Below are 19,802 nucleotides of genomic sequence, written 5' to 3' on the forward strand. Positions count from 1 at the left end.
GCCAAGATCACACAGAAACTGACAGAAGTGAGGTCTGAACTCAGGCAATTTGGCTCCAGAGGACACTCATAATCACTCACAGCCAATAGAGACAGAACTCTAAAGAGACTGACAAGACCCAGGGCACAGGTAGGGAAGTCAGTCTTAGGGAAGAACATACCTTTATTCCTCTAAAATAGGAAGGGGAAGGGTAAAGATTTAGAATAGCTACCACAGGGAGTTCCAAAGGGAATCACCAGGGCAGTGGGAATAGCACAGGCGGAGGGCGGAACGGTTCTGTGCAGGTAACAATCAACTGCACCTGACGACCACTGGCTGGGAAAGGGAAGGCGGAAGGAAGGCGTCAGAATAAAGTTCTTGTTTTAGTGATCAGGAAGCTGAGGAAACACCACCAGACGCTCACTTGCTCTAATCTTCCCAGGATGATGGCTGCAGAGGATTTGACGTTAAAGAAGTACAGTTTTTTATGACTAGTAACAGTATAATACTCAACTTTGCCCTTGAAAGTAATACAAAATCCACAGGTAACATGTATATTACATTCAACTGAAATGAATAAAACACACTTAAATTTGTTAGACCTTGGTTTACCGAGTACATAACTGGGAATATACTTGACATGGAAGATTAAACAACTGGTCCCTAGATTCCTGACAATGATTTTTATCAAGTTGAGGGCAGACTGAGAAGGCAGGGGAGACCGCTGCATCAGCCTGGCCGGCTGCCTCCCTCCCTGCCACACTGGCTCACAGGCACCAGCAGGGCTCTTCTACCTTTGATTCTGGGGGGTGAACTGGAAAGCTGGGGTAAAGACTAGTGGGATGGAAAAAAGGTAAAACAATCCTTAAGTAACTACAGTTTATTGACATTTTAGAGGCCAAAAGAAGATAATTTGAAATTAAAGCACCAGAATCACGAGAGCAAAAGCTCCACCCAAGCTTCTCCACCAGCCAGCCATGCCACCTTGGGCAGATCATTTAACATGTCCAAGTAAATGAGTTCCTTCAACTGATTTATTTAGGGGACTGCACTTGATCAGTATTATCACCTGGGGATCTTGTTAAAATGCAGATTTTGCAATTCTGATTCAGAATACCCAGGGTAGAATCTGAGGTTTTGCATTTCCAAAAAGCTCCAGGTGAAGATCACTACACTGTTGCTCTAAAATTTCAAGAAATATAATAAAATCTTAGCTCACTGTTATTTTACTTTAGCCTACAGGCTTAATTTTTGTAATGAAGCAGTAGTGATAAGAGTACTTTACAAAAACTAACAGGCCCAAAGTCAAAGCATTTTTTGGGCCACAGACTCCTGATAAAGCTTATGGGTCCTTTCTCAAAATGATATTTCAAACAAAATAAAATATACAGCATTACAAAAGAAGTCAATTATATTGAAATATAGTTCATCTATGATGATGGTTAAGTATTCCTATGAGAGTATCAAATTCGGTGGATTTGTTATCACAAAGAGACATTATGATGAGTCTTAATAGAAAAACAGTTGTAACACCGATATACAGAATCATCTGTTCACCGTGCTTTTACCTAATAAGAAAAGGAACCTCTTCCGTAAGTCCCAGTTTTCAGTATTTCTCTAAAATGTTAATTACTAACAAATTAACTGCTTAGCTCTCCAGAAATTTAGTTTATTTTTTAAAGCAAAACCAAATTTAGTTTCAATTCTAAATTTATTTCTAAAAAGTTATATTTACATTCAACTGCGAAGTTTTAATAATAAAGTCAATTAAAGGATACTCTGAAACAGGACCAAAATTTGCTGCACAGCTGGGAAAGAAAATCTTGAGAGCAAAAATAGACTGCTATTACAACAGGAGCTTCTGATTACCTTAAAAAGATATGTTATCCACAACTCAGTTTCTCTCTGTTCTGTATCAGTGACCACTGGAGAATAACAGTTGCTCTTAGAACTCCACCCCATGTAAAAATAGCTGCTGTTAAATGATTCCTTCACTGTATTTTACTTGACTCACTTGATGACTAGTTTTAACCTGTTCATGAAGCATAATGGATCTCAAAGCTGATTTTCCTCTGGCACAGCTTTTATCAAACACTGATTCAGAGACTAAATGAACATATCAAGGCACTGCCTTTATACACAACATACAATCAGTGTAAGCTTCTTCAAATAATGTTACTACTCACAAAGGGGGAAGTAAAAGCCGCAAAGAATATGAAACACTGGGTATTTTAACACTGCAGAGGACAGAACACACTTAAAACATCAACTCTCTCCATTTAGGCATAAGTGTGGTAATCTTTGAAAGAAGCATCAAGTTTCAATTATTGGAGAAAACTGAACCAGTCCAAAATCAAAATGTGATGGCTTACATCAGGCCATCCTACACCAAAACACCAGAAACAGTGGTCTATGTCTACACTACTAAACTCAAGTAGGACACCTAACTTTGGCGCCATAATCGATGACAACTACACTTTGGAGAAAACAGGAATGAAAACTATATTGTCTTACCTCAGAAAATTATTACTTTTTAAAAATTATTTCTCTAAGCTAAGGGAGTCTGAAATATTTGAAAGTAGGATATTGCAGAACAGACAAATTCAACTTTAAATTTACAAACACCTGGCGAAAACAGGCATTAATTAGTTCCTTTCTCAACCTATTACCTCTTAAGAAGTTGGGGAGTTTAAAAATGAGTTCACAATTATCCTTTATTTATACCATGCCTGGCACAAGGGCCAAGAGAAACAGAAAATTACTAACTACAAAATATTTAGGCTTTTGGCTACTACAACCAGTGCTTTTGAGCAATAATGTTAAGACAATAAACTAGTAAGAGTGACAAGTGCTTCAGGCACATTTTTACATTTAAGGTTTAAGAGCCACATAGGTACTGCGTCAAGATGAGGAGCTAAGCAAAGACATCTAATTTGTCTCCCTACCAAAACACCACTGAAAGTTCAAATAAGGAAGAATGAGTGGAATTAGTCTGAGAAGCATTTAGGTCCCCAGACTCCTCCGGAACTCCACTCTGCCAGCACCCCGTATCTCTGGAATTCTGGAGTTTATTCTCTGGACAGTAGGTCCTTCTGGCTTAGTTATTGTACTGAAAACAGGAAAATAGGCAACCATATGTAAATGATGCCAAGATGCTCCAACACCACCACCCTGAAGCCTGACCATGAATTACTAAATCCTCAGTCCTGCTGTTCCAGAGAGCCGTGCTGTACAACAGAACTTTCTGTGATGATACAAATGCTCTGTATGTGCACTGTCCAACGTGGCAGCCGCCACCACCGCACAAGGATATTGAGCACATGAAATGTGGCTGATGCAACTGAGGATTTTAAATAATTTAACATAAAACAACATATAAAATTAACTCCATACATACTAAAGTAGTACATTTGGGATAAACAAATTTATAAAATATGTAGTTCTCTGCCTTGAAAAATAGTATATTATTTAGCTTTATGGATGCCTCATCATCTAGAACCTCAGTTACCATACTACGCAGTAAAGCAATGCCTCCAAGGGCAAGGACTTCAATTCTAGTTTACTGCAGTAATTATTGCCGACTATTTCTGGAGGCAAGGAAGCAATCTGGGGTGGAAATGCAGGTGGATTCTTTTTATGGTGGAGGGGGCGATATTTTGAGCATTAATTTAGAAGAGTCAAAACAACCTAAATGAAAAAGTCGTAAAACTTCAAACAAGGCCTGATTTTAAGCTAAGATTTTCATTCGTACAACTAGCATAACAAAAAGTTCTTTTTACTCTTGGGAGAAAAAAAACCCCTAGATATTGGGGAAGAACTGAAATAACGAATTTTAAATACAAGGTTTATATAATAGCAATATATCTTTACTGAATGAGGCCATCTTGTTTCATTTTATGTATTATTACACACAGGGCTATTCTAAATGAATTTTATAATTAACTGTAAATATTTTTTAGGTAATATTTGAGAAAATTAGATGCTGAATTTTTAAAAAAACATTGTTGTGTTCTCCTTCTCATAAACAGAATTTGGAACATTTAACCTTAGAAGACCATTTTAATCAGAGGGGAATGCATACCATGAGTTTTAATCAGACTTACTAAAAAATCCTGTAACTGGAGCAAGTTAGCTAACTTCCTTAAGCCTCAATTTCATCATCTGTAAAAATGTAAATTATGATAATCCTAATGCAAGATGATTGACAACACAACACGTGTAAATCACCTATACACAGTGCCTGGCAATGGTACCATTCAGTAAGTAAAGACTCTTAGTATTATTCACCAGAAAACCTGTTTAGAGCTTCTTCAACTCCTAGTTACCAATGTGGACAATTTTTAGTGAAGCCTTTGGGTAATGGAATGCTACGGTCTTAGAAAGAAATCCACAGAGCTTAAAACTAATACTTGAAATGGTAATTTCTACCTGTTCTCTGATGACCAGAACTACAAATTAAAAAACCATACTGACATTTGATGTATCCCTCTTGACCATTAAATGGATGAACAGCAAAGACATGAAGAGCATTCAGATGAAAACAGTCTTCTTTAACACAGTCAAGATTCAGTTAAGCTACTTCTTACCATTATCCTCGGCACAACTATCATCCACAGCTGTGAATCAAATTCTCAATGATGAAAACTGGGGCCTATAGTGAGCTAATAGGCTTTGTCCTAAAATCTGTCCCTGCCAGTAAGTAAATAGCAGTCAAGCAAGCACACAGCAAATCCTCAGTCCCTTGCTAAGCACAAAATGTCCGGAGCTGCTGAGTGTGGTTTTATAGATCATGCCTTGCTTAACAGTTCTGGCCAACAGGGCAAGAACGAGCTAAATTCAAGCTCATGTCCCACTAGCCAAGAGAGGTGACTGCAGGGCTTCAACTGTTGGAAGAAGTGCCATCTGCTTGTCCCCTGAGGCTGCATCACCCAGAGAGAGCACCATTCTGTCATTTGCACAGTCACCACACAGGCTATCAGTGATCCAGAAAATGTTCCAAGTTAACTCTCTGCCCTAATATACTGGTTCATTCCCTGAAACCAGGGTGACTAAACAGTGTTAAATTGACAACCAATTTCCAATTTTAGAAGTCCTTCATTCATCTCATAGCAAAGTACAGAGATGTCCTTGAGAAGCCCATGCAGACCAAACAGCAATTCTACTGGCTATATATTAATGTTTAAAGAGTTCCATAAGAACAGTTTTATGGTTACACCTTTCTTAGTAGGGAAAAAAATTCATCCAATAACCTAAGTTCTACGAAACACCACCCACACCCTCACAAAAGGGAATAAAACCTTACAGAAAAATCATCTCAACAGCCAAAGTAGATTAGATACAATAAAAGCCAGGCTGCTAAAAATAATCTGTCTCACTCAGATTGTATGCAATCTTATTTTATAGACTCTTACTAACTTTGTTAACAGGTTTCCCACGCGGCTGAGAGGCAGAGAGGCAGAGAGGCAGAAAGGAAAGGTAGGAACAACAGAGTTGCATAAATCTGACAGAAAAAACAGTAGCCTTCCCCCTCTGCTGCCAGCAAAAATCTAGACTGAAAAATAGGAGGGGAGGGGGTAAAAAAAACCAACCTAGGGAGAGTAAGCAGCCTCGCAAATAGACCTAGGTATTCACTATTTTCTTTCAAGTTGCCAACTTCCTTAAGGATAAAACCCATGCCATGTCAAGCCCTTTATGCCCGATCTTTCCAGCCTCCTTTCCCACTTCTCCTTGACATGTACCCCACAATTCCAAGCATGCACAACTCTGTGCTTCCCTGAATACACCACATTCTCGAGTGACGCTTTACCTTCCTCTCTTGACCTGGCGAAGTCCTTCAGGGATTCAACTCAGGCATCTCCTCTGGGAAGGCAATGCTTACCTGGCCCCTCAACCACCACCTCTAACCTAAGTTCCTCATCCTTTCCGGTGCTAACACAGAATAATACAAGGACTTCTATCACAGCATTATCATAACTGTGATTAACTTTCTATTGGTTATCTGATTCTCTTAGTAGACTATGCTCTTGAAGTCCAAGAACTCTCAGTATCTTTCCTTCCCAACCCTATTCTACTTAGTATCATCCACTTTATCAGGTTTTGAAAAATGATTATCCCTTAAATTTTTTATGAAATGTACTGTTGCCTTCAAGATATTTATGGTACAGTTCTTCAGTTTACACCAAGGAAAATACTGCATCTCAAAACAAAACAAAGCAAAAAAAAAAAAAGACATTTTCTTAATGCATTCATCCATCAAGGAACACTTAGACTGCTTCTATGCCTTGGCTATTGTAAATAATGCTGCAGTGAACATGGAGATGCATGTATCTTTTACAGTGTTTTCGTTTCCTTTGAATAAATGCCCAAAAGTAGAGTTGCTAGATCATATGGTAGTTCCATTTTTAATTCTTGAGGAACCTCCACACTGATTTCCATAATGGCTACACCAATTTACATTCCCATCAACAGTACACAAGGGTTCTCTTTTCTTCACATCCTCACCAACACTTGTTACTTGTCCTTTTAATAACATACATTCTAACAGATGTATGGTCAATTAATTTACATCAAAGATGCCAAGAATATACAGTTGATTCCTGAACAACTCAGGGGTTAGGTGTGCCAACCCTCTGTGCAGTTGAAAATCTGCATATAATTTTAGAGTTGGCCCTCCATATCTGTGGTTCCATCTGTGGATTTAACTAACTGTAGATCATGTAGTACTGTAGCACATATTTACTGAAAAAAATCTGTGTCTAAGTGGACCCATGCAGTTCAAATGCATGCTGTTCAAGGGTCAACTGTACAATGGGAAAGAACAATCTCTAATAAATGGTGCTGGGAAAAGTGGACAGCCACATGCAAAAGAATGAAACTGCATCTCTTACACCATAAGGAAATTAACTCAAAATGGACTGAAGATTTGAATGTAAGATCTGAAACACAGAACTCCTAAAAGAAAACACAGGTGGAAAGCTCTCTGACACAAGTCTTGGTGATGATTTTTTGGATCTGACTCCAAAAACAAAAGCGAAAATAAGTAAGTGGGACAATATCAAACGAAAACACTTCTGCACAGCAAAGGAAACCATCAGCAAAATGAAAAGTCAACTTACTGAATGGGAGAAAATATTTGAAAATCACGTATCTTGTGAATTATAAGAGGTTAATACCCAAAATATGTAAAAAACTCACTCACACAACTCAGTAACGAAAAAAAATTTTCGATTAAAAAATGGGCAGAGGCTCTGAACAGACATTTTTTTCAAAGACGTACGAATGGGCAAGAGTTACTTGAGAAGCTGCTCAACATCACTGATCATCAGGGAAATAACCAAAACCACAGAGACTTAACTGTTGGTATCTTTATCAATGCCCTCTACCCAACACATACACACAACCCCCCATCGACCCAGAACTGAAATGACTTAATAAATGTTTACTTAAGTTTTCTAATTAGTATTTTGTTTTAAAAGTCACATACATACTTTTTTATTTCTAAAACTGCTTGATATGTAAGCATCACTTAATTTCAGGATAAGATCTAGATAAGAGACATTAACGTATACAGTAACTAATATGCAAAGAGCATGACCTTTAAGAAATCAATATCCTGTAACACAATGACACATTTTAAAAATTTCTGCAGTCCACACCCTTATAAAATAGCCATCTGATTGCGCAGTTGAAAAAATTAAAAGGGCACTATTTAATAATAAGATGTATCTATTAGTGGTTTTACTCAAGGTGGAGAAAATAAATATTTCATTTATCAATATTAGGGAAAAAAGAACTCTACAATATTCTGCCTACCTACTTACAGTATCTTTCATTAAGACAGGAAACAATTAAAGAATACATTCCTCAACATGGGAATGGAGTATTATTCACAATAAAAAGGAACAAACTGCTGATGCACAAACACCTTATCCCAAGTGAAAAGATGCCAGACTCAAAGTGTACGACCGAAAGACTCCATTTATACGACATTCTCACAAAGGTGGAACTATAGGGACAAAAAACAGATGAGCGGTTGCTGGGATGGAAGGAGTGTTAGTGGGACTTTTTTGGGGTGAAGAAACTATTCTGTATTTTGATTGTGGTGGTAGTAGCACAACTTTCATGTTGGCCAAAATTTGCAGCACTTTTACACTAAAAATGGTGAATTTCACTTCATGTAAATTATCCTGAATGGAAAAAATAATTACTCTAGTTTTTACTTTAAGAGCAACAATATAAAAAATACTCTACTCCCCTTTGACAAAGATCATATTGAACATAACATAAGCTAACAGTGAATGATTTTGTCTTCGTTTAACAATCTAGCTTCTCTCTGGATGATCAGCTAGCATGTAAATGAACCTAAGATAGGAAACAGATTTGATATTGTTGGTTAACTGATCTACCTGTTCCATGGTCATGCTCAGTTTCTAAGCCCCACCAATTCCTCCTTAAATGTGTACTTTAGATCAGTTCCTTTTACTCTTAAAATCTTCTACCATACCCAAGATTAAAAATCTTCAATTCCCAACCACCTACAAGATAAAGTCCATATTCAATAACAGAGCATAAAAGGCCCTTTTTTATATGAACCAACCCACCTTTCTAAATTCATCTTCTACTATAAGCAATTACATTACTCATTCTTGCATTTCAGAAAAAAATTTGGCCATTTATACCAAAAGCCTTAAAATTATCTAAACTCTTTGACCCTTTAACCCAGTATTCCTACTTCAAGAAATTTATTCTGAAGAAATAATCTGCATAATCCCCCAAATCAGACAGCCCAAATAAAAACAGGAGAATTATAAAGAAAATCATAGTATATCCATAGGATAGTTTCTGATGCAGCCTTTAAAATCATGTTAATGGTACGTTTTTAATGACATGGGGGAAATATTTATGATTTGTGTTAAACAGTGAAAAAAGAAGCTAGATATAAAGCTTCATGTACAGTAAAATAGTACAGAGAAAAGAAAAGAAATTTCACCTCTAAGTGACTTACCTACTTTCTAGTTTTCTGAATTTCCAAGTTTTCTATGATGAGCATATTTTTAAAGTTAGAAATACATACACACAAAAAACTTTTGATTCAGTGATTGCATACCTAGGACTCTATTTTGAACAAACAATGCAAATGAAGGCAAAGATTTATGTGCAAAGATGACAGAGCATTACATATAATACCGGATTTAAATTTACTTCCTGTCTCCATGGATCTACCAATCCTGGATATTTTATATGTATGGAATCATACAATATGTAGTCTTTTCGTTTAAGGGTTTTATTTTTTGTTTGTTTGCTTTCAGGGGGGGAGGTAATTAGATTTACTTATTTTTTAATGGAGGTACTGGGGATTGAACCCAGGACCTCGTGCACGCTAAGCACACACTCTACCACTGAGCTATACCCTCCCCTCCAGGCAGTCTTTTTTCTGACTGGCTTCTTTCACTTAACATGGGTTAAGGTTCATCCCTGTCACAGCATGTATCAGCTTTGATTTCATTTTACTGCCAAATAATATTCCATTGTATAGATATACTACATTTTATCTATCCAATCATCAGCTGATGGACATCTGGGTTGTTTCCACTTTGGGACTATTATGAATAACACTATGAACATTCATATACAAGCTTTTATATGAACATGCGTTTTCACTTCATTTGGCTAAGAGTGAAGCTGCTGGGTCAGATGGTAACTCCTAAGTTTCACTTCCGAAGGAACTGCCAAACCATGTTCCCAAACGGCTGCACCACTTTACAGGCCCACCAGCAACGTATGAGGGAAGGTTCCAACTTCTCCACGGCCTTGCCAACACTTGTTACTGTTGTCTTTTTCATAGCCATCCTAGTGGGTGTGAAATAGGATTTCATTATGGTTTTGATTTGCATTTCCCTAGTGGCTAATAATTTTGACCATCTTTTCATGTGCTTATTGACCATTTTCTTTAGAAAATGTCTGTTCAAAGCCTTTGCTCATACAACTGATTGTTGAGTTGTAAGTCTTTTATATATTGTACAAGTTCCTTGTCAGACATACGATTTGCAAATACTTAATCCATTCTGCAGGTTGTTTTTCACTTCCTTGTTGGTATTCTTCGATACAAACACGTTTTTAATCCTAATAATATCCAATTTATTTTTCTTTTGGCACCTATGCTTTTGATGTCATTGTCTAAACATACCAAGAAAATTGCCAAAAACACCGCCTAATCCAAGTTCATAAAGATTTATGCCTGTTTACCTCTTACACATTTAGGTCTATTTTCCATTTTGAGCTAAATTTTGTACACAGTATGAAACAGGGGTCCAAATTCATTCTTCTGCATGAACATCCAGTTGTCCCAGCACGATCTGTTGAAGACACTATTCTGTCCCGCACTGAATTAGCTTGGCACCCCTGTCACACTGCAGTATGAGAAATAAAGGATGTCAAACTGTTACAGATGAGCTGTACTGTGTGCGAAAATCTATACTGGAGTTCTCCAGATACTCACTCTTTCCCTTACTTCCATTACAGTACTTACTACAATCTTCAACTATCTTATTCATTTATTTACTTACTTCTTACCTGTCTCTCCCATTAGAATGTTTATTTCCTAGGGAAAGGGCCTTTGTCTTGTATATTGTTGAATTTCCAGAGCCTACAACAGTCCTTGGTTCCTAGAAGGTATCTAACACTTACTTACTCAAAGAATGAGCATATATTTAAGTGGCCTAAAAGACAATGTACCTTTGGATAGGACTGTTGTTAAAACTCAATTTTTCTTAATGTTCTATAATAAGCATACATTATTATAACAATCAGATGTAAAGTTGAGATATTTTAATGATTTGTAATACTTCTGAATCAATGTTATGCCTAAAAGTTTCAAGAACCTCATTTTTGCCAAACTATTTTAGCGTCTTTCATATAGGACCCCAGCACAATGACACTACCAACTACCTAGCAGCTCAGGTCTAAATCCTAGGAATTATCCCTGATGTCTTTCTTTCCCTTATGACACACATCCAAATTATCACTTAGGTCCTGTCAGCTCTACCCCCAAAAATGTATGATATCCAATCCCTCCTCACTATTCCACTACTAACAATCCTAATCCAAGTTACCATCAATCATGAATAACAGAAATAGTCACTTAATCAGTTTTTGTCCCCCTTTGTACATCTCCACACAAGAACCACAGGGATGAATCCAATCTTACTCCACTCCGTTAGACCTTTATGCTTCCCACCACCCAATGGCTTTCTGGTGCAATCAGAATAAAACTCAAAATTCCTCACCTTGACCTGAAGGCTCATCTAGTTTTAGAACCTGCCTACAATCCATTTCCTACCTTCCTCCCACTTTTCCCCTGAATTTCAGCCACATAAACCTTTCCCTTTTTTGTCCCTGGCATGTCAAGCTCATTCTCTTCTCAAGGCCTTTCTACTTACAGAGAAATGCTCTTCACGTGACTAGCTAGCCCTCTTGCCATGCAAGTCTTAAGTTCAACTGCCACCCCTTAAGTTCTTCCTTAACAATATACCCAAAAGTAGCCGACTCTTCTAGTCCTTCCAACGGATTACCCTATTTTTTTTTCACACCACTTAACGATTATCTGACAGGATCCTGTCATTTTTTTGTTTTGTTTTGATCATCCTCCTTCCCCTGACATTAGAATGTAACTTCAACAAGGAAAGGACTGTTTTTCAGTACTGTATCCCTAGTACCTGGGTTAGTTCTTGGCATATAATAATTTCTCAAGTATTTATTGAACAGATAATTGCTATTCTAAACCTTGAGGGCAACTGAAGAACTGTGTTTCATTCTCCATTAGTTACTTCAGGAAAAATATAACTAAGAGTGGAAGACAAGATATTTTTACATCAAGAATCAAGTCACTTGAAAAGTCAAATTAAAAAGTTGATCATAAAAAAAACTGATCGTATATAACTACACGTAAAATAACATTAAAGAAATAATTAGAAACATGTTCTAATGCACTCTTCCCACCTTTTCATTTTATCTACAGTTCCTAAAGTATGCACTGGTGTCATCAGAATATAAAGAAAAGACTGTTAACCTCATTTGGATCTAAGGTTGTTTAATGTTATTATTTTAGCCACCACTGATAAGCACTTTACTATGCGCCAAGCGTTGCCTTAGTTATATGCATTGCCCAAAATGTTGTGATGGTAGGTACTATCATTTCCCCTCTGGAGGAACAATGAAACTGAGGCACAGAACAGTCACTAATGGGTCCAAGGTCCTACGGTTAGTAAGTGGCAAAGCCAAGATTCAAAAAAACCTATGAAGTCAGCCTCTGAGCCCACTCTCTTAACCACTTCTCAGCACAGCTTAACAGTAATGATAACAATACGCACCTCACTGGGTAGCTATAAGGATTGAGTGAGATAAGGTAACACAGCGCCTAACATATAGTAAATACAAGTTACCTAAGATAGCATTACTTCTTGTTCTTTCATTTGTTAGGCTTTCAAGTGCTTTTCTGTGGTTCAGGATGCCTCAATGAGCATCAAATACCATTCAATTTCATTTTTTAAGAGAAGAAAGGGTAGTGGCATTACTGAGGGGTTTCTATATGCCAGAATTATTTTAAAGGTACTATCTAATAATGCCTGTCTTATCTATCTCAAAGGACTTTTCACTCTAGGACTCGAACTAAACTGTAATGCAATATACAAACGGGAGGTACTATTCTCAATTAGTCTAGTACTTAAAATTCAAGTTCCAGTGTATTAAAAAAAAAAAGGTATTTGGGAATAGGAAATATAAAAATAAAAATTAAAGTAATCCATCTCAGTGGGAACCTGTCCCTGTCATAATTAATACCCTCTCATTCACTCACTCATGTTCATTCCGTAACATCTCTTGTGGGCCTACTATGAGAGGCATCTTGCTATTGACATAGACAAATCCTATCTTATGAAGCTCAACAGTCTAGTTCCACGAAACATCTTAGTAAGTGCCATAAAAGGAATTCATATGCTATCTTAACTGTTAGTCATATGCAAAAACGCATAGAATTAATAAGAGTATTGGTACCAACGTTAACTTCCCCTTACAAATTAAAAAGGCCAATCCACAAAGTCTCAGGATGGTCCATTAAGGTGGCCACTAACATGTGGTTTAGTTAGTCCATTAAACGTGGCTAGTGGAGCCGAGAAACCGCATCTTCAATTGTATTTCACTTTAATTAACTTAAATTTTAAAGCTGATTATCAATTCCATTACTGGAACACTATGCTTGGAGCAACTTAGGTATGTGAATCTACTTTTTCAACTGTAAGTTTTATACCTAGATATGTATCAGATATTTCCAATGAAAATTGAGTGTTTGAATTGAGATGTGCTGAGTATGAAATATATACTGGATTTCAAATAATTTGTATGAGAAAATAATGTAAAATGTCTCATTTTTATATTAAGTGTTGATATAATACTTCAGATATATTGGGTTAATCAAATTTCACCTTTTCTTTTTACTTTTTTTAAATGGGGCTACTAAAAAAGTTAAAAATACATATGTAACTCACATTTTATTTCTATTGGACAACATTAGTCTAAAATAACTTACAACAATCTTAAAACAAGGATTCAATGATTTGAGAATCCCTCACAACTTCAACAACTGACTTAAAAGTTTGCCCCCTAGCAAGTTAGAGAAGTTTTACTTACATTTGCTTGTGCTTTAGTTTTTGCTCCATTATTACAAAAAAATACCAATGACCAACAAAAATGTGCTATGTGAAACCATTTTAAAATAAACACTAATTACATTTACAAGCTGGTAAATTTCTGAAAGCAAGCCAAGGAATATGGGTAGAAAATTCATCTTTCTTTTCTGTGGTAAAGGCAAAGAGAATAACTTACAAAGTAATGCAAAAATGTTTAAAGGAATAAAGTCTTCCTTTGATGTGATCCAGAAGAACAAGAACAAAGATAAACGAGTTTTAAATGTAGGTTTTCTACTATAGTATACACTGAAGTTTCTATCTTTCAAGTGCTCATTCTATGCCTTGTTGCAACAAAGTAAGAGTTCTTTGATAGTCCCTTGTCATTTTTTTTAAGAAAAAGCCAAAACCCTCAGTTTATAGATTAAAATCTGGATTTTAAGAATTTTGATTGCATTTTTTTTTTTACTGAAATCAGTTGCTGTTTAAAGATCTACAAAAAATTGATTCTTCACTTTTAACACAGCAAACAAATCATGAAACAGGGTAAACAGCACATAAACATTAAAATGTCAGTTACTAGAAGACAATCTTAAAGAGTTAAGAATCACTCCAGACTACACACTCAACTCTATGGGGTCCTTGAACAGAAGATTCCATAATGAATGTAAGTAACAAGTTCATCAAAGCATTACAGAGATAAACCAATCTGACGTTTGTTTTTCCATACATCTCCCAATGTAAAATTTCAAGAAAAAGTGAACACAAGATAGCTTTTAGAAGCAAGACAATTCCAAGTGAAAACTCACTTCTAACATGAAGGCAAGGAGGCAGGAACAGGAAAAAAAATTGATTAAAATATTTTTCAAGTGCTAGGTATAAATCTTAGGGTATGTCTCTCATGGACAACCCAGAAAGAAATACTAACACATGGGAAGGAAGCTCAAGACGTTTAAATAACAATCTTCTACTTATTTATTATGCTCTGTGTTTTAGGTATGCAAATAGCAAAGAGTACAATAAAGAGACAAATGGGGCCTAGTTATTCAGATTAGAGCATTACTCTGTAGATAAAAACAATGCATATGTTAAAATAAAAGTTTTTAAAGAGCTTCAAATTTTTATTCAAATTTCAAACATGGTGTTCATCTCAAAGTATCTTTATTACTGAAAGAAAATATAAAGTTCCATTAACATAAAAACATAAATGTGTAGAGTCTTCCTGTATACTATAAACACCACATTGATTTAAACGAATTCTATTTGTGAAAAACAGTTATGGTTATTTGCTGTTACTTTTTTTTAAACTGAAGTATAGCTGATTTACAATGTTTCAGGTGTACAGCAAAGTGATTCAGTTACACATACATATTCTTTTTCAAATTCTTTTCTACTGTAGGTTCTTACAAGATATTGATTATTGTTCCCTGTGCTATATAGTAAGTCCTTGTCACTTATTTTATGTATAGTAGTGTGTATACTTTTTTTTAATAGACTTTTTTTTTAGAGATGTTTTAGGTTCACAGCAAATCTGAGCACAAAGTAGAGTCTTCCCATATATCCCTGTGTTTGTTTTTGACATTTTGGCTAGAAGAAGTGCCTAGGAAAAAGAAAAGGATAAGTATGAAGCAGAGGATGATAATGTCCACGGCCCTGGGCAAAGGTGAACTGTCTTCTGGATCACTCTGCACTCTACCACTACCAGTGCCTCTCAAGGGCAGGTCGCTAGAATTAAAAGTATTGAGGTTCTTTTACTAGCAGCTTGAGCGGCATGCAAAGAAAATTGGGTGCCAGGGGCGAGGGCTGTTAGTCCTCATTATGCAGTTCTGGCTTTGACAATCATGTTCTTGTTGATTTTCTTTTAAGGCAGGATTTACTTTATGGCTCCACAAATGAGCTTAGATGGAGACATGAGGAGTATTTACACAACATCAGGTTCACCGATAGCGCATGCAGGTAGAAACATAAACTGCAATAAGCATGTGAAAGGATGCTCAACTACTGCTAATCAGAGAAACGCAAATTAAAAGAACAAGAAACCATTCCATACCTATCAGATTGGTTTTAAGTCTCATAAGGCCAAGTAATGAAAAGAAATTGAGAAACAGGCTCGTAAATGTAGCTGATCAGATGCAGACTAGAACCACTGCTAGAGTAAAAAAAAAAAAAAATCCATATGCATGCCCTCCAATCCATGCTTCACTTCCAGATATATACTTCTCTATATACCTCTCACTGGGGCTAGAGAAGTAATAGACACTAACAGGTAACAATGGAAACCATGACTACAAAACAGTTCAAGTAGACCAAAAAAAAAAAAAAAAAAAAGAAGAGAGAGAGAGAGAGACAACTGGGCAAAAAAATTGAGAAAATGTCCAAATGTCCATCAATAGGTGAATGCATAAACTTACACTGTCATAAAACAAACTGTCAATAGTAAAATAAACAACCAGAGTCACAATAATCACGTCCCCCGCCCTCCAAAAAAACCTCACAAAATTTTTTTTAAGTTGCAAAAGGATACAGGAAGCATGATGACATTCATATAAAAATTAAAAATACATCAAGGCAATATAATTATTACAGATGCATACATGTACAGCTAAAAGCATAGAACTATCAATGAGAATGAAATACAGTAGTTTCAGATGACTATGCTGAAACGTACCTGAGCCCTGTGCTCCTGGAAAGCAGTGACGGTTAAGAAATCCACCCCCATCATCTTGTGTTCAGAGTAGCAAAAGGATCCTGCCCTTCCTTACTTCAAGATTAAGACCTGTCCCCAGGCATCCTCAAAACTCCTCAGTTTACCAGCTCCATTGTTTTTTCTTTTTTTTTGAGATGCTCCTCATTTTAATTAATGCTCTCTCAATTGCAATAGCCTGCAAAAATCATCCCCTAAACTGGCCAGTACATTATGTCTTTTACAAAGGAGTAGTTACCTCTGGGGAGGGAAGGGACTGAGATAAGGAAGACCGATGCATATTTAGCTGTAACGGTAAACATAAAAACCTGAAATGCGGCAAAAAGTTAACCTTTTCTTCTTTTGTACAAAGGTACCTCTTATTCCATGTACCTTCCTGCTTAAAATGTTTCAAAATTAATTTTTAAATTATTTTAAAACCTGGTGTAAAGTCAGAAAGGTCTCAACTTAATTAATCCTTTACAGATAGTTTTCTAGTATGTTAAATAGGCACAAGAACACAGGTCCAACCTACTCCACTAGATTTTTGTAAGCAAGAGTGTTTTTGCTACTCATCAAGCGGTAGAATACATTTGTAATTCAGTCTGAGCCAATAGCTCACTTTGTTGGAGCCAAGCTCTGATTAGCATAAGGTTGAGGGTTAGATTACTACGTAGACCTTTACTATTTCAGGGACAAGACTACACTGACTTCCCAAAGAGCCACTCAGCTATGCTGCAAATGCATACACACTGGTTACAAGAGGAGCTAGGCCAGTCTCCTGCGATGTCTCAATCCATTCCCAACAGCAAGAACTACTGAGCAGATAACCCTAGGAACTCAATGGTGCACTAGTAAATAATCTTTGTATTTAGAAGCTGGCATATCCAGTACACACACACACACCAGAGTTCTGTTTGGAGTTTGTACACGTGGTTCCTGTGGAAGGTTGGCTTGCTTTTTTGGGGTTTTGGCTTTTAGCTTTTTGGGGGGGGGCACAGTAAACTAAGACTTTGAAAACATGAAATCTCTTCTTAAAGTGCTCAAGGTGATCTTTTGAGTTGGTTTCAAATTGTTTTATTCCCAAGTACTTCTAGAAGACTTGGTGAGTATCAGGAAGTGATTTTGTTAATGTACAATCCATCAGCAGTTAAAATTTAATCTTTAAAAAAAAACTTAGAAAACTGGAGTCAAGCCAACAGATTTAAACAGTTTCAAATACAGAGGTAAAGTGCTAAAATCTGAGATAATAAAGGAACTTTCCATCTTCACAATATTCTCTAATAGCTGGACTGAAAGGAGATGCACTGTACTCATACGGCTAAAAACAAGAGCAGCCTCTAAAAACGGCCAGTCTATTCTGAACTCTCTCCGCAAGCATCGAAACAAGAGTGGCCTGTAAGTAGCCTGTAAGGCCTTCTTGACCTGAGGTCAAGTTTGAAATCCATCCATTTTGTTTAATTCTTATTTCTCCTCCTTCTTCCCAACCATAAATAAAACAGACTCTTTATTTTATTTGAATGTATAGAAATATGGAAATTAAGCTTTAAAGTTTAAGCATTTAAAGTAAAAAGGGTTGGTCCTATTTTCAAACAGAAAATAAAGTTATGTCAACTCAGAAGGCACTAAAGTAAGCTCCAGCTTGATTCAAAGCACTTACATCAGAGTATGGCCTTAAATATATGTGAACTCAAAACCCTTAAAGTCTTTTAGTAGTATATAAAGGAGTACAATCTTTAAGAAGTTAGAAAGTCTTAAGATCCTGATCCTCTTTGTAGTTTACAGAGGTAAACCAAAGAAGAATAAAAAACTGAGTATCAAATTCCTACTACATATCTTCAGTCATCAAGAAACGCATCTCTTTTTCTTCCACTAATAAGCCAGTCTGCATAGCCGTGAAAGGTGCAATACCTGAAGAAAACCAGAATTGTTATTCCGTAGAAACATTTTCTATGCAAATAAACTGGTACCAACTGCTTCCAGGCGGACAGATGCAATAACACTGTAATATTTCTAGCGAAGCCTGGTAAGCCTTTGCCTGCAAGTCATTGACCAAAAATGGTAACAGGGTGTGCAGACTAAAGAAAATGACAAAATGTTCTACTTGATCGTCCAGTTAATAACACGGTTTTACAGCAGACAAGAGGGACAGTTTAGAGGGAGGAATATGTAAATTAAGCCGTGTCCAACACCTAGAATATACTGAACATCTGTTTACTTTTTAGTGACTCAGATTAACTTAATGGACTAAAAAGAGCTATTTCATTTGCTTTTATTAGCATCCCAGCATCACGCCCACACCTTCCGCGCTAAATTCTGGCAGAGCCGAGCTGTTTACAGGTAAAGGCAAATTTCTGCGCGTACGTAGAGAGATCGGACAGGCAAGGGTTAAAAGCGCCACTGCCGAGCTCGACCAGCGCTGCTGGAAGCAGACGGACCGCCAGCTACGACGAACAAAGCACCAGCAGGGCCAGCCCCCCGCTCCTCACCGTGCCGGGGCCCTGCTCGCAGGGACCACTCCGCCCCCAGGCTTGTTCAATAAAGGCCTGATTTCCTTATCGAGACGGACAGACCTCACGGGCCGAAACTCGCCTCTGTGGCCCGTCTTCCGCGAAGCCTGCGACAGCAAGGCCCGCGCGGGATTCCGACGCCCCCATCCCGGGAAGGCGGCCGGGGGTCGCTCGCCGAGGGGGCGCGGGGTGCTCGATCCCGGCTGGGCGACCAAGGCCCGGGCGGAGGCGACACTCGGGGCGGCGGCCTAGCAGCAGCAGCGAGCGACGCAGCGGCCGGGGAGCCGCCTTGGGGCGCGGGGGCCCCGCGGGTCTGCGGGCAGCCGAAGCCCGGGACCCTCCCCCTCCCGGAGGCTGCAGCCGGACCCGCGTCCCTCCGCCGGCCCCGGCGCCGAGCTAGCCCGGCCGCCCTGACCCCTGCGGCGCCCCGGCCGCGTCAACCCGAGCCTCGGACTCCCTCCTGCTCACCATCTTCGCCGCGGCGGTCGCAGAGGCGCGGGAGAGGGAGCCGACAGGCGCCGAGTCTGCCGAGCGTCCTCCTCACAGCAGCGGGACCGAGCGACCGAGCCGAAAGGCGACGCGGGGCGGGCGCCTACCAGGGGGCGGGCGCGCGGGCGCGCCTCGGGCCCAAACGCGGCTGCGCACGTCACGCGCTGCCCGCCGTTGCTGCGCAACCGGCCGACCTGGCAACGCCCCGCCGGGCGGCTCACGACTCTGGGCGGGCGGGGTCCTCCTCACCGTCTGGAGACTGGGGGAGCCGGGAGCGCCTCACCACCTCGTGTCTGTGGGACGGGGTAGGTCCTCCCTCAGCAGCGAGGGGTGAGGAGGCGGGGTTTGGGGGGGAACCTGTGCGCGAGGGGGCGGGGCCACGTGGCGCCCCCGCCCACCGCGCCGCAGTTGCCCTTACATGGAAGTAGCCACCTGGCCAGGTGTGCGCCGCCGCTGGGGGCG

The 19,802-nt window shown here is 38.6% G+C and overlaps 1 protein-coding gene and 1 long non-coding RNA gene across 2 annotated transcripts in view; one reads left to right on the forward strand and one right to left on the reverse strand.

Moving 5' to 3' along the window:
• Positions 1–144: 144 nt before the first annotated feature.
• Positions 145–18,245, reverse strand: LOC141574101 (uncharacterized). The gene is made up of 2 exons (XR_012500773.1): positions 1,758–18,245; positions 145–429 (listed from the first exon to the last, which is right to left on the reverse strand). It is a non-coding gene; the product is annotated as an uncharacterized LOC141574101 (long non-coding RNA).
• Positions 18,246–19,492: 1,247 nt separating this feature from the next.
• BFSP1 (beaded filament structural protein 1) overlaps positions 19,493–19,802 on the forward strand; it is a 52,573-nt gene continuing 52,263 nt past the window's right edge. Inside the window, exon 1 of the mRNA XM_074347839.1 lies at positions 19,493–19,645. The gene's annotated coding sequence lies outside the window, so the exon portion shown is untranslated. The remainder of the gene's footprint in view (positions 19,646–19,802) is intronic.

This window comes from Camelus bactrianus, chromosome 19 (genome assembly GCF_048773025.1).
Source record: "Camelus bactrianus isolate YW-2024 breed Bactrian camel chromosome 19, ASM4877302v1, whole genome shotgun sequence".
NCBI lineage: Eukaryota > Metazoa > Chordata > Mammalia > Artiodactyla > Camelidae > Camelus > Camelus bactrianus.